Source organism: Ovis canadensis, chromosome 18 (genome assembly GCF_042477335.2).
Source record: "Ovis canadensis isolate MfBH-ARS-UI-01 breed Bighorn chromosome 18, ARS-UI_OviCan_v2, whole genome shotgun sequence".
Classification (NCBI taxonomy): Eukaryota; Metazoa; Chordata; class Mammalia; order Artiodactyla; family Bovidae; genus Ovis; species Ovis canadensis.
In genome coordinates this window covers 44,294,541-44,309,683 of record NC_091262.1, presented here as the reverse complement: position 1 = coordinate 44,309,683, position 15,143 = coordinate 44,294,541, and the positions used below count along the sequence as shown (strand labels likewise).

At 47.4% G+C, this 15,143-nt stretch overlaps 1 long non-coding RNA gene across 1 annotated transcript; it reads left to right on the top strand.

Annotated features, from left to right (window-relative positions):
* The first annotated feature begins 164 nt into the window (after positions 1-164).
* On the top strand, positions 165-11,125 carry LOC138423788 (uncharacterized). Its single transcript, XR_011250444.1, has 3 exons — positions 165-3,087; positions 9,075-9,196; positions 10,916-11,125. It is a non-coding gene; the product is annotated as an uncharacterized lncRNA (long non-coding RNA).
* Positions 11,126-15,143: the final 4,018 nt, after the last annotated feature.

The window sequence follows — 15,143 nt, the reverse complement described above, 5'->3', positions numbered from 1 at the left end:
GTGACATCCCCTATGTCTCCCAAAGGTGGGCAGAGACCCCTCCTCCTCCGAACCACCCAGGTTGGTCCAGGCTGGTGGGCGCAATGGGCGTGGGGAGTCGGGTAGGAGAGTGGTTCTGGAGACTGCAGCAGGACCCTCCCTGCCTGGTGCGGTAACAAGACCCTGACTTCTTCCGCTGTGCCCAGCTCCCGGTGGGTGCCTGGGAACCAGGATCGCTACTCACTGTAGTGACGTGGGCGTGGCAGGCAGCACTATCAGAGAATTGCAGGCCTTCTGCTCCAGCCCAGCCTTGACTTTGCGGGTGGAACGCTGTCAGGAAGGGGAGGCCGCTGCTCACCTTCCTGGGATCCCTTGGCCTCGTTTTGGGTCCTGTGGCTGAGGCGAGCACCATACCCTCCTCCAGGTAGTCAGTGGGGGTGAGAAATGACTTTTAACTTCCAAGAGAAATTAAGCTGCTCATTTTTGTTCTTGGAAACATTGCTTTTCCCCTCTCAATTAGACCACTGGAGAGCAGAGAATGCTCAGAGCTGGAAGTCAACAAGCTTGATTCCATATCCAGATGTTATTAACTAGATAAGCCTTAGCCTCTCTGAACTTGTTTCTTCATCAGCAGGGCATGGTTATTGCCACTTGCCTGCCACCCCCACGGGGCTCTTGCAGGGATCAAATGGGATGATGACTGAAGGCTTCTAAGACAGTGGATCTCAAACCTGGCTGTTCATGGGGATCACTTGGGCGCGTCTAAAAATCCCTGTGTCCAGGCTGCACCCCAGACTAATCGCATCCAAACTTCTCTTGGTGGAACCCAAGTGTCAGTCCTTTTCAAGTTCTCCAGGTGATTCCAGCGTGCAGCCAGAGCTGAGAGCCACTGCCCTGCACCACACATTTACCCAGATTCAGTAGTCTGAACCAGCGACTGGCAGGAAGGGCCTATGTGAGTGGTCAGAGCCCAGATGCATAGAATGGGACTGTGAACTCTGGAATCAGTGAGACCTAGGTTCCAGTTGCTACATCAGGCTGCCTGCCCTTGGGCAGGCGATTTAACTGAGCCTTAGATTCCTCAGCCTTTTAATAGGGATAATATTAACAGTATCTGCCTCACGACCTCCTCAAGCAGCTGGCACATGGTCTCATCGCACCATGATGCATTTTGTTCTTTTTGCTTTTATCTAAGCTGAAAAGTGTTAGTCACTCATGTCCAGCTCTTTGTGACCCATGGACTGTAGCCCACCAGTTTCTCTGTCTATGGAACTCTCCAAGCAAGAATCTGGAGTGGGTTGCCATTTCCTTCTCCAGGGGATCTTCCTGATCCAGGGGTTGAAACTGAATCTCCCACATTGAAGGCAGATTCTTTACCGACTGAGGCACCAGGGAAGCCCTATCTAAGCTGAAGAAGCTGACAAAGATTCTTTCCTTTATGAAACTCTAGCCAGGCTCCTCGGAGCCCTTTTCTCCACCTTGGCCTCAACCTTGACCTGTAAAGACTCAAACACGTACTAACGTAGTTTCTAACTGCTCAAGACTGCCTCCCTAAGATGACACCAACACTGCCCCAGACTGCTTGCCTGAGGAAACTCAGGGCTGCCAAAGATTTTTATTGTCTGTTCCAGCCAGCCCCTGAGGGCGGGGCCTCTGTCTTCTGATCTCCGTGGGACAGTTGAATTCTAACTCTTCTGATCTCCGTGGGACAGTTGAATTCTAACTTCAGTAATATCAGCTAGCAGACGCTATTGGCCTAGTTGAATTTACACTTGACCTGTGGTAATTTTTCACGTCTCTGACTCTCCTGAGCACCGCCCCCCTTGCCTCCCTCCCTTCTCCTTCATTTTCACTTTAAAATAGCCAGCTATTTCTGTGCAGATTAAAGCAGAGTTCAGTTCATGCTGATCTCTTTTCCTTATTGCAGTAGTTACTACTGATTACAATCTCTCTATACCACTTCAGCTAGCATCCAGGTTTGTTTACCTTTTACAAAGCCTTTGAAGTTCTAGGACATTTGTTGCCTCCTATGCATGGGAGGATTTGAGGCTGTGTATAGACATTACTTACTCTATCCATTCTGTTTGTTTTCAGGATTCACTTTTTCTTCATTGCAACCTTTATTGAAAATGACATTGGTTTTGGAGTCACAGAAAGCAATGTAAAGTTTCCTCTTTATTTTTTTTAATTTAGGTTAAAAATGTAGATAAATATGTAAGGTAAGTAATAACTTATAAGTAAGTATATGATAGGGCGGGTGGCGCAGAAGAAAGCAAGAATTGTGGTACTTGGAAACTAGGGAAATGCCAATCCAATTGCACCCCCGTCACTTTGCAGCTGAGGAGACTTCTAGATGAAGAGGCAAAACTGAAAGGCATAGACTGGGCATCTCCCCGACTTCCAGTATCAGAGTCCCCTTGTGACCCACGGTGGCAGGAGAGCCAAAGCAGGCAGAGAAGTAGCTCTCGCCAAAGCTGCCTGGAACAGGTTCTCCGTAGAGTCAGCTGAAGGGGGAAAGCCACCCATGAATGGGGAAGGGGGCTGGAAGGACTTCTGGGGGAGGGTCTGAGGCTTAGACCAGGGAGTGAGAGCCGCCTGGCACAGAGGTGGGAGGGAGGGGTTCGTGCTGAAGGGACAGTAGAATAAAGGCAGAGAGCACAGTGGCCTGGATGAAGGCCTCTGATTTTGGAGAGAAGTGGAGATGGGTGCCATCGAGCCCTGAGTGCCTCGGGGAGCAGTTTGTGAGTTTGTTCCTCTTCTGATAGCTCCTTGGAGCCACTGAAGGTTTCAGAGCAGGGGCAGCCTTCTGGGAGGAATAAGCAGTAGCTGTCACCAGGGGCTGGAAGAGGTCTGAGCTGGACATGCAGTTATGGAGCTGACAAGGGCTGGCCTAGAGAGGATGTGTAGAGGGAAGAAGATGGTGTCAAGGAGAAGCCGTGAGGAACACCTGCCTTGAGGAAGTAGGAGGAGGAAGAACAGCCATCAGAGAGCGAAAGGAGAAACCTGCGTGTGGAGCGGAGCTGCAGCGTGAGAGCCGGAGGGATGAAAGGGGCAGAGGGCCAGTGCCCAGGTGGCACCAGGCCAGGAACCGCGAAGCTGGTGCTTGGGGTGCGTGGGGGCAGGGGGTCGCAGGGTTTCCTCACTGGCAGGATAGTAATTTGTTGGCCCCTAAACAGTGTCAGACTTTATTTTGGTGGGCTCCAAAATCAGTGCAGATGGTGACTGCAGCCATGGAATTAAAAGACGCTTACTCCTTGAAAGGAAAGTTATGACCAACCTAGATAGTATATTGAAAAGCAGAGATATTACTTTGCCAACAAAGGTACGCCTAGTCAAGGCTATGGTTTTTCCAGTGGTCATTTATAGATGTGAGAGTTGGACTGTGAAGAAAGCTGAGTGCTGAAGAATTGATGCTTTTGAACTGTGGTGTTGGAGAAGACTCTTGAGAGTCCCTTGGACTGCAAGGAGATCCAACCAGTCCATTCTGAAGGAGATCAGTCCTGGGTGTTCATTGGAAGGACTGATGCTGAAGCTGAAACTCCAATACTTTGGCCACCTTATGCGAAGAGTTGACTCACTGGAAAAGACCCTGATGCTGGGAGGGTTTGGGAACAGGAGGAGAAGGGGACGACAGAGGATGAGATGGCTGGATGGCATCACTGACTCAATGGACATGAGTTTGAGTGAACTCCGGGGGTTGGTGATGGACAGGGAGGCCTGGCGTGCTGTGACTCATGGGGTTGCAAAGAGTTGGACTTGACTGAGCGACTGAACTGAACTGAAACCAGCAGTTGTCACTCTAGGCCATTGTTTGACTATCCCTAGGGACTTCTGCTTGGAGAGAGTCTGCCTCTCCAAGCCTTTGGGTGTGTGCCTTTGGGCAAACTACCTCTCTCTGAACCTCAATTCCCTCCTCTGTAAAATGAGGGTAAGAACACCGACTTCATGGGTTTATTGTAAAGAGTCATAGGGACAAGTATATATAAAGTACTTAATGTGTTCCTAGAAGAGAGCCAGTGCTCTCAAGATGGGATTTCTTGGTTACACCAAAACAGATGGTTGATGTGCACGCACTGTGTGCCTAGCTCTGTGCTGGGCAGCAGCAGTACAGCACAGGCCGGGTCTGCCCTGGAGGAGCTCACAGACTGGCCAGGCCTGAGCACCTGAACCTAAGCACTCTGGGTAACCCCCAGCATGGGCCCGTTTTGCCAGCACTCCTAGAGTTTTTCCAAGAACTCATATTGAGATAGGTATCCACTGCCATTGTGCTTTAACAAACAAAACCCAAGCTCCTGTGATGTTTGTGTTTGAGGGCATGGTCTCCAAGAGCCCACTTCCTCCTGGAACTCAGCCCGCACACAGAGCGACTGCCCCCAGAGGTTAGGGGGGGCCTCCCATTGTGGCGGAGAAAGAAAGAAAGTGAGGGAGTGGTCAGCCTGCTCCATATTTATACTTTACAGTGTTCCCACCAGGGCACCCCATCTCGTGTGGTCGCAGAGCCCAGAGAGGACGTGTATCCATGCTTTCACATGTCAGGACAGTACGTTCTGCCTCCCAGCACTGGGGAGGAGTGCAAGAAAATCCAAGAGACTCAGAGCCCACAGGGGCCAGCCGGGAGCTAAACCTCCACATCCGAGTTGTGATGAGAGCTACGAAGGAGGAGTATTCTCTTGAGATCTGAGATCTGAGTGATCATGGAGGGGTGTGTGTGTGTGTGTGTGTGTGTGTGTGTGTGTGTGTGAGTATTCTCTTGAGATCTGAGTGATCATGGAGGTCGTGTGTGTATGTGTGTGTGTGTATATGATGTGATGTTCATGTTGAGACCTAGAGGTTGAGAAGGAGACTGCCCTGTGGTCCACTGGTAAAGAGTTCCAGGCATAGACAACGGCCCAGGTGAAGCTTCAAGGTGTAAGAATTTGACCTTTTCAAATAATCAGTGTTTCTGGAGCAGAGATGGAGTGGGGTGTTAAAGCCCCCACAGGGCTTTAAGTGGTGCACTTTAAGAAACTGTTGTATATTTATTCCATCATATTTATTGTTTTCCTTTACTGCAACAAAATTGCTATATTGTTATAAACAGCCTCACTGCATACTTTGTGTTCTATTTTCAGTAATGCCAGATGACAAAACATTTCTTGAGTCATTGTGGCTCCAAGTTTTAATTTGGAGACACTTTGCTCTTCTGAGCAAAGCAGCACTTAGATTCAGAAGTGAATCACAAATTTTATGCATCATACTCAAACATTGCAGTGGGGTCACATAAGAGTTCCTGTAGAAACTACAAATATTTTAATTCTATCATACAGTTACCAGATTTTTAAAGCAGCTTTATTGAGGTGTAATTGACACATAATGACTGGCATGTAGTAAAGTGTACCATTTGTAAGGTTTGATATATGTGCATATCTATGAAACTATCAGCCTTAAGGTCGTGAACATTCATCACTGTCCACCGTCATGAGAGCATACACTTAAAAGATGACCTGCCCCACCTTGCACTAGTCAGCTGCTCAGCTGGGCCCAGAAGCCTGTTCTGCTGTGTCCTGACTTTGTTCTCTTCAGGAAAGAAACCCATTAGCACCCTTGGGTGTGATGCTTGCTCTAGCATTCTCGAGCTGTGTGACCTTGGGCAAGCTACTTAATTTCACTGCCTCGGTCTATCATCATGAAAGATGGTCTGTGAGGCATATCTAAGATTATATATATGATGATACATGCACATATATAAATTATCCAAATGAAAAGCCCTTAAGCTAGTACTTGGCACAGAATGCAATAAATATTGGCCCTTGCTGTTTGATGCAGAGAGCTGTGTAAATGCATTTGCCTAGAAGTATCACATGGGGGAATACAAAAAGCCTCGTAGGATGGAAAGCTGAAATCTGTCTCCCTTCTCCAAGGGAATTGAACTGAGACACTCACCAAATGATGATGCTGTTGTCGGATACCGTGTGTGTCTAGTTAATGCCACTCTTACTTAATAGTTTCTTCAGATCTGTGCATGTCCTGGGCTGGTCCTATCTCAGGTTAAGTATGGTGCCTAGCAAATTACAGACTCTCCCAGACCAGGAGGAGGAGCTGGCGTCTCCCCTAGACACTCAGGCTGTCATCAGTTCCCCTCTCTCTCTCCCCATTACCAGAGGCTGTGGCTGCTGCTCAGAGAAGTCTCCCAGGTCTGTCCTCTGGCTTAAGGCAAGCCCTGTCCTCCTTGCCTTGCCCCCTCTAAGCGTTCTCCTTCCTTGCCAGCTACTTATGCAGCAGCCAAATGGTGAAATTCCAGAAGCTCAGTTCTGTTCCAGTCACAGCCCAGGTCTAAATCGTCTGATGGATCCTTGAACAGGATAATCAAATCCAAATCCTTTCCCTTGGCATTGAAGTCTCTCCATGGTCTTAACCCGGCTCACCCTTCTTGGCTCCAAGTCCCACTCAGAACCCTTATTTGTACTGTCAGGATAGCGCAGTGCTGTTCCCCAGCTCAGGACTTGGGAGAACAAGCCTGGAATTTGTTCAGAAGCAGAGAGACGCTGCAGTTCTATTATGATGACGGGGACATAACATTTAAAGAAACATGGACATCTCAGTACCTGGCTTTGAGCTGTTCTCAGAACGGACACCATCTTTGAAAAAAATATGTCAGGAAACACATTAGAGAGGAGTTTGAGATTTTCTGGGCAAGGCCTTAAAAGACAATGGCAAATCACCTGGCATGACACACAGGAAGACTTTTTACATCCTGAGGAAGGAGTGTGGAGAAGAGAAGAGGGCAGAGAGCTGGTAAGACGAAGAGCGGCTTGAATGATAGGGGCTGTCAGCACCTCTGTCTCCTGACCTCCTCCGCACCCACCCATCTTTAGCCTCTAAACTCACAAATGTGGGCAGGGGGGTTGTGAGTGAGTAACATTAATGCATGTGTGCAAGGGTGTGTGTGTGTGTGTGTGTGTGTGTGTGTGTGTGTGTGTGTGTAGGGTAGATCTGGAAGAAGGGGTTGAGCATATTATACAGGGACCCTTAGCCTCTGGGAAGCATAAAAGTTTTCAGGAGAGCTCTAGAATACTACAGGCTGTCCATTTTGGGGGATTTGAGCCTATTTTACCTGCTTTAATCATCATTTAGTTTCATTTATAATTGTTATTTTTGTCATTACCAAAAAAATACCCTCTAAAAACCTCCTGGGAGAAACACAGAAGAAAAAACAATTTTGCTGCAAAAAGAGATCCTTTAGAAATGCTTGCTTGTCAGAAATATATTTTTCTTTTCTGGTTAGCTGACAAGTGGTTTGTGGAAGAGGGCCCTAGAAAACATCAGGCTCTGAACAAAGAAATGAAAATGGCCAGTAACCATCCTTCAGAAGTTCAGCCTCACCACTCATCAAAGAAATGGAAGTTTAAACAGCAGCAAGGCATATTGTTTGCCAGCAAGGGCCAGGAGAGGCTGAATCTCTGCAGAAACCTTTGGTCGCTGTGCAGTGGAGCGAGAAAGTGCCATGAGGCCAGGTGACAGGTGTCTTGAACTTGGGTCCATGTCCCACTTGCAGCATTCACAAGAAGCACATCCCACTATACACCCAGAGACAGGAGGCAGAGCTCAGAAAATCCCCCCGTTAACCTGAGAGGGACCATCATAACCCCTCAAAAGGCCAAACTTTTATCATATTAAGAGTTTTGTGTACTTTATTAAAATATACATTATACATAGTAAAATTCTCAGTCATCTGATCAGTGACCACCATCCAGATGGAGAGAGAACATTTTCATCACCCTAGAAGGTTTCATGACATTAGTCACGCCTTACCCATGGTTTCACTTTCCACCATTTCAGTTAACCTAAGGTCAAAGTTTTAATGTTCAAAAAATTCCAAAAATAACTCAAAAATTTTAAATTGCATGCCATTTTGAGTAGCATAATGAATTCTCACACCATCCTGTGTATCCCACCTGCTAGTCACTTAGTAACGATGTCTGTTATCAGATCAATTGCCATAGTATCGCAATGCTTGTGTACAGGTAACCCCTATTTTACTTAATGGCCCCAAAGCCCAAGAGTTCAGTTCAGTCACTCTGTCGTGTCCGACTCTGCGACCCATGAACCGCAGCACGCCAGGCCTCCCTGTCCATCACCAACTCCCGGAGTTCACCCAAACTCATGTCCATCAAGTTGGTGATGCCACCCAACCATCTCATCCTCTGTTGTCCCCTTCTCCTGCCGTCAATCTTACCAGGGTCTCTTCCAATGAGTCAGCTCTTTGGAACAGGTGGCCAAAGTATAGTGATGCTGACAGTTGAGATAACACCAAAGAGAGGCCATAAAGTGCCTCCTGAAAGGGAAAAGGGAAAGGTCTCAATCAGGAAAGAAAACAAATTGTATGCTGAGGTTGCTGAGATCTAAGATAAGAAAGAATCTTTTATCAGTGAAATTGTGAAGAAGGAAAAAGAAATTTGAGCTAGATTTGCCGTCACCTCTCAAACTGCAAGAGTTATGGCTGAGATTTCCCTGGTGGCCCAGTGGTTAAGGCTCTGAGTGCCCACTGCAGCGGGCACAGCTTTGATCCCTCATCCGGGAACTAAGATCCCACATGCATTGCAGCACGGTCAATAAAATAAAATAATAAATATTTATTATTTTAATAAGAATAATAAATATCCTTTTAAAAGAATTATTTTTAAAAAAAGACTTAATGGTCACCATACACGACAAGTCTTAGTGCAGGTGGAAAAGGCATGAAATTTGTACAATAAGGAATTTTGAGAGAGAGGACGTTCACAAAAATTTTACTATAGTGCGTTGTAGCCATTTCCTTCTCCAGAGGATCTTCCTGACCCAGGGATCAAACCCAGGTCTCCTGCACTGCAGGTGGATTCTTTACCATCTGAGCCACCGAGGAAGCCTTACACATTTCCATCCAGTTTCAAGCTGGGGACCTTTTGCTTGTGAGACAAAGGATAACAACTACACTATGGAAATGCTCACCTTAATTGTATTTTATTATTGTTATTATCAATCTCTTAATGTGCCTAGTTTATAAATTAAACTATCACAGTTATATATGCATGGGAAAAAATAGTATATGTGTGGCTCAGTATTGTCTCTGGTCTCAGGCATCCACTGGGGATCTTGGAACGAATGTGCCTACAGATAAGAGGCAAGCACTGCATCCTGAGCTGTCACCGCAGATGGAGTCAGCTCTTACTGTTGAACTCCACATCCATGGGGCCATACCGTATGTATATTTTTTGGTCTGGTTACTTTTGCTCATTGTATATTTGAGATTTATCTATGGCTATATATGTATCAGTAGTTCATCTGCACTGATGAGAAGTATTCTGTTGTTTGGATAGAATGCTGCTACTGCTAAGTCGCTTTAGTCGTGTCCAACTCTGTGCAACCCCACAGACGGCAGCCCACCAGGCTTCCCCGTCCCTGGGATTCTCCAGGCAAGAACACTGGAGTGGGTTGCCATTTCCTTCTCCAATGCATGAAAGTGAATAGTGAAAGTGAAGTCGCTCAGTCGTGTCCGACTCTCAGCGACCCCATGGACTGCAGCCCACCAGGCTCCTCTGTCCATGGGATTTTCCAGGCAAGAGTTGTTTATCCATTATCCTGATGATGGACTTTTGCGATGTTTCCTATTGTAGTCTGTCATGAATAAAGCTGCTGTACAAATCTTTGTTTAAACATATGTCTTCCTTTCAGGGCTTCCCAAGTGCCCTAGGGGTAAAGAACCCAACTGCCAATGCGGGAGACATAGATTCAATCCCTGCGTCGCGAAGATTCCCTGGAGGAGGGAATGGCTACAACACACTGTAGTAAAATTTATGTGAATGTCATCTCTCTTAAAATTCCTTACTGTACACATTTGCCTTTTTCACTTTCACTAAGCACTCCAGTATTCTTGCCTGGAGAATCCCTGTGGACAGAGGAGCTTGGCAGGCGACCGTCCATAGCGTCATGAAGGGTCAGACATGACTGAAGTGACTTAGCGCACGCACACACATGCACATGGCTTCATTTCTGATCAGCAAATACCCAGGAGTGGGCTTACTCGGTCATAGCATAGGTGTATATTTAATTGCTAAACAGTGTTTCCTAGTTACTCCTTTCTGGGGCTTCCCTGTTGTCTCAGCAGTAAAGAATTCTGCCAGTGCACGAGACAAGGGTTCAGTTCCTGGGTCGGGAAGATTCCCTTGGAGAAGGAAATGGCAATCCACTCCAGTGTTCTTGCCTGGGAAATCCCTTGGACAAAGGAGCCTGGGGGGCTATACAGTCCATGGGGTTGCAAAGAGTTGTAGGCGACTGAGTGATAAACAACAGCAACCCCCATGATATACGCCCACCAGCAAAGTGTATGAGTTCCAGTTGCCTTTGTCTTTGTCAGCACTACGTTTTGTCAATGTTTTTAACTTTAATCCTTTTTTGGTGAATGTGTAGTCATACATCATGGTTTTAATCTTCATTTCCCTGAGAACTAAAAATGCTGAGCAACTTTTTATGTACTTACTGTTTCAGAATTTACAGGGGCAGATAGATCAAGGACGCAGAAAATAATGGAGTGAGATCCCCTGAGGGCAAAACACCTCCAAATTGAGGAGTGGATTTTCTTTTCTGTCCCTTTTGCTTCTATGCAGTGATCCCAGGAGCCAAGGGAGGCAATTCTTGGCAGCCATGGTAGGGTGACAGTGGCCAGCCTGCCTGGCTATGAAGTAGTCAGCGTATCTATTGCTCCCTGCTTCTTTGCTCCCTGGAGCATCTTGAAAAACCTCATTCTCAAGGCTGGGGCCCCCTCATCCTGTCAGTTCTGTAAGGCCTTCTATAGCCTTCCTGTTGAGTGGGGCAACATTACTGATTCCTGGCTAATGGAAAGTTAAGGGAAGGTACAGACACAACTTCAGGCCCACAAAATCCTCCTGCATAATCCTCCACTCTCTTTCTCTCTCTGCAGGCTGCTAATTGACCGCTGACCTCCTCGGAAGCCACCTGTGGAATTGTGGAACCACCTTAGGCCTGGGCATCTATATGGCTGTGTGAAGCAGAGTTCCCCTGCCCCCCCCCCCCCACCGCCGCTCCCCACCAACACACATACCCATACTTCTCAGGAACAGCCATTTGGGGCTTTATATGTGCAATAAGTAAATCTATGCTATGTAAGACTATTGCAATTTGGGGACTTTCCTAATACAGCAGCTAACTATATCCTAACTGATAGAGACCACCAAAGCCAGTTTCTGTTGCCTACCATCAAAAACTCTGACTGATAAAACATATCTGGCCAGGAGCTTCAGAGAGCCCATTGGGTTAGCAAAAGTCATGACCCTAGGCTCTAGAATCATGACCCTAGGCTCTAGAATCTTTCCTGAGCTACACTGCCCCCACCCCAGCAGTTCCTTCAGCTGTCCCTCATGTGTCAAGATCCTTCCATGCCCCCCAGGACCCTTCCTCAGAGTCCTGTTTGTCAACAGCCACTCAGAGCAGGGCCGAGCTGAACACATTGTGAAAGGCTTGACCTCCTGGCACCTGTGGTTAGCACATCGACGAGGCACTGGGAAGTCCACAAACGCAGGCCCCAGGACACTGGCCTGTGCCCCTCCCTCTGCGCTGATCCCTGTCCAAGCCCCAGCCTCCCAAGGCCTCATGGGCAGGCCCCTGGGTAGAAGGACCCCAGGACACAGTCTCTGCACCACCATTGGAGGCTCTGCTCTCCAACGGCTCCCAGTCCATTTTATATATGCTTTGTTTAGTCTGGATTAACAACGTGTCTGAATGGTCAGATAGACATCTTCTTTGGCCTGGTCCCAGCAGGACACCTAGCTAACCCAGGGAATTCATGGAGTATAGGGAAAGCAGATACGCCTACTAAGGGCTGGGTACTTTTTTTTTTTTTGGCTGTACCATATGGCATGTGGAATTTTAGTTCCCCAACCAGGGATCGAACTTGTGTCCCATGCAGTGGAAGCGTGGTCCTAACCACCGGACCACCAGGGACACCCCCAGGCACCTTTTACTTAACCTTCATACCTGTCCAGAAGAGAGGGGACACTCACTTCATTTCACCAGTGAGGAAACAGACTCAGAGAGGTTCAGTAGCTTGTCCAAGCTCACACACAACTAAGACAGGAGCACTGCCAGAACTCTAACCCAGACTAAATGATCCCAAGCCCACCATGCTCTTTCCAGGCCACCTCACACCTGCTTCTGTGGCCAAGGTCAGATAGCTGGGCTGTAAGTAACAGAGCCAAATCTTCACATGACCACTCTAACAAGGGAACAGAAAAACAGCTCCAGCTCCGACCAAACCTTAGATTCTTTTCTTTCTTTTTTTAAATGAGGAGTCAGGTTAACCATAGTTCAAGCATTTTGCTGAGTTTCTGAAAAAATTGTATAATTCACATACATTCCTAATTTTGGAATAAGGAGCCGAGACCTGAAAAGAGGCCATAGCTTGCAGGGTCACACACCATCTTCGTTCAGGAAGGTAGTCTAGAACCTGAGCCTTGTAATTCCCAGCCACCAAAATACCCTAATTACTATAGTATGCTCATGAATAATTTAAAAACCAAACTTCTCATTGCAATATAATACATCCATGCTGCCGCTGCTATTTAGTCGCTCAGTCATGTCCGACTTTTGCAAACCCATGGACTGTAGCCCACCAGGCTCCTCTGTCCAAGGGATTTCCCAGGCAAGAATACTGGAGTGGGTTGCCATTTCCTTCTCCAGAAGATCTTCCCAACCCAGGGATTGAACTCCCATCTCCTGCTTGGCAAGCAGTTTCTTTACCACTGTGAGCACCTGGGAAACCCCATAATATACCGGTAGAAAATACAAAAGTCACAAGTGTGCAGTCCAGTGAATTATCACAAAGTGAGCACTTGTGTTTTACCCCTGTCTAGAATTGGAACATTGCCAGCTCTCCTGAAGCGCCCTTGTGGTGCCTCTCAATCACTATGCCTTCCCATTCCCCCAGCCCCCAGGGGAACGAACCACTATTCAGATGTCTAAAACAGATCCGTTTTGCCTCTTTGTAAACCCAGTATCAACAGAGTCAGGTCATAGGTATTCTTCTGTGCCTTGCTTCTTTTGCTCAATATTAGGTTGGTGAGAATCATCAGTGTTACTGAGTTGAACAGTAATTTGTTCATTCTCACCGCCATCCAGTGTGTGGTCCATTCTACTATAGCAGCCATCTGCCCCACTACTGATGGACGTCTGGGGGCACCAGAGGTCATTGCCGTCCTGCCATGAGCCTTCCAGTGTACATGTTTTGGTGCATGTATGTTCATACTTGTGTTAGGTACACCCCTAGGAGTGAAATTGCTAGTGGGCTGGGGGTGGCTTGCTCCTCTTGCCTTCCCCCTGCAACCGCCCCCCAACCCAACACACACACACAATAGAGACTCCTACTTGTTGCTTTGAGAAATCCCCTGTGGGCCCTGCCCACACACATCCCCTGTTGCCCATGAGACCCTCAGGCTGCGCTGTGGAGGCTTGGACACAAATTTGCTGCAATGCAGCCATACCTTTTCTACCTCTCACACCTTTATTCCTAGAATTCTCACACCCCCAACTCCCTGGCTGGCTCTGGCACATCTGCTGAGAAGTGCTCTCCTCAGAGCTCTTCAGATAACTCCTTTTAAGCAAAGGCCCTGCAGTTGCCAGTCGGGAACCAGTCCTGTTCAGCCTGCCAGTTGGTGATAACCGCAGCTCATCTTACACCAGCCTCTACCCCGATATGGGGGCTGGAACAACTGTAGCTCCTCCCAGGGCAGGGACTGCAGAGTTCCTCTTGCCATTATCTGCCTGCGGCTCATCATGGTACTTGGGAGGTGCTCGTAAACTTTTGTGGGATTGGATCCAGCTTTCTAAAATGACAATGGGGTGATGCTGCTGAAAGTCCTGGTAACCTGTGCTGTGCTCAGCCTCAGCTCTGTGTCTGTTTCCTACAGCTGCTGTAACAAATCGCCACAGATCCAGTGGCTTCAAACAACACATATTTATTCTCTTCCAGTTCTGGAGGTCAGAAACCTCCAGTCTTGCTGAACTAAATCAAGATACTGGCAGGACTGCATCCTCCTAGAGGCTCTAGGGGAAGGATCCATTTCTTCATCTTTTCCAGTTTCTAGAAACCGCTTGCATTGGCTCATGACCCACTCCTCCACCTTCAAAGGCAGCAGCACAGCGTCTTCAAATCTCTTTTCATCTTTTTCTATCATCACATCCCCTCCTCTCATTCTGGCCTTCCTGTCTCCCTCTTATAAGGACCCTTGTGATTAGAGTGGGCTTTCCTGAATAATCCAGGATAAACTTCCTGTCTCAAAACCCTTCACTTACTCACATCTGCAAAGTGCCTTTAACATGTAACATATTTGCAGGTTTGGGGTATTAGGACATGGACATCTTCAACAGCCATGATACTGCCAGCCGCAAGCCCCAAACCCTTAGCCTGCCAGTCAGGGCTGCAAACCTATGAACTTGCATTTTCTTCTGGTCAGTCCATACCCACACCCTCTTCTGGCCCACATGCTCCTCCCTGGTCACTCTGCATATGTGGCACTTTTCTGCCTCCCACACCTTTGTTCCTAGAATTCTCACACCCCAGAACCCAGTGCCTCTCACCCAGTCTCTCCTTCAAGCCCCCACTGAAAATTCAGCTTCCCAGGAAGCCATTCCTGATCCCCCAGATGAGAGTGGCCCCCCCCCCCTCCTGGGTCACACCTGGGCGATGGCTCTGACAGGTGGCATTGGTCAGGTTCAAAGCCTGGCTCTGTCATTTGCTGCCTGTGTGACCTCAGGCAAGTTAACGTCTGTGTGTCTTAGTGTCTCTTCATATATAACATCTATAATTTAGAAAAAAATTTAATGAATAATAGTGGTGCTTTTATAAGATTGTATAAGGGTTAAATGAGACAATGTACATAAGATGCTTCAGCACAGAGCCTGGTATGCAATAAAAACTTGATTTAAAAAATAGTCCTGGGGACTTCCCTGGCTGTCCGCTGGTTAAGACTCGGCACTTGCACTGCAGGGGATGTGGGTTCATTCCCTGGTTGGGGAATGAAGATCCCACATACTGCACAGTGCAGCCAAAATATAATAAAAATTAATTTTTAAAAATACTTGCATTATTTAAAAGAAAGGAAGTCCTATTTCCATTGTTACTGGTGTGCAAGGCT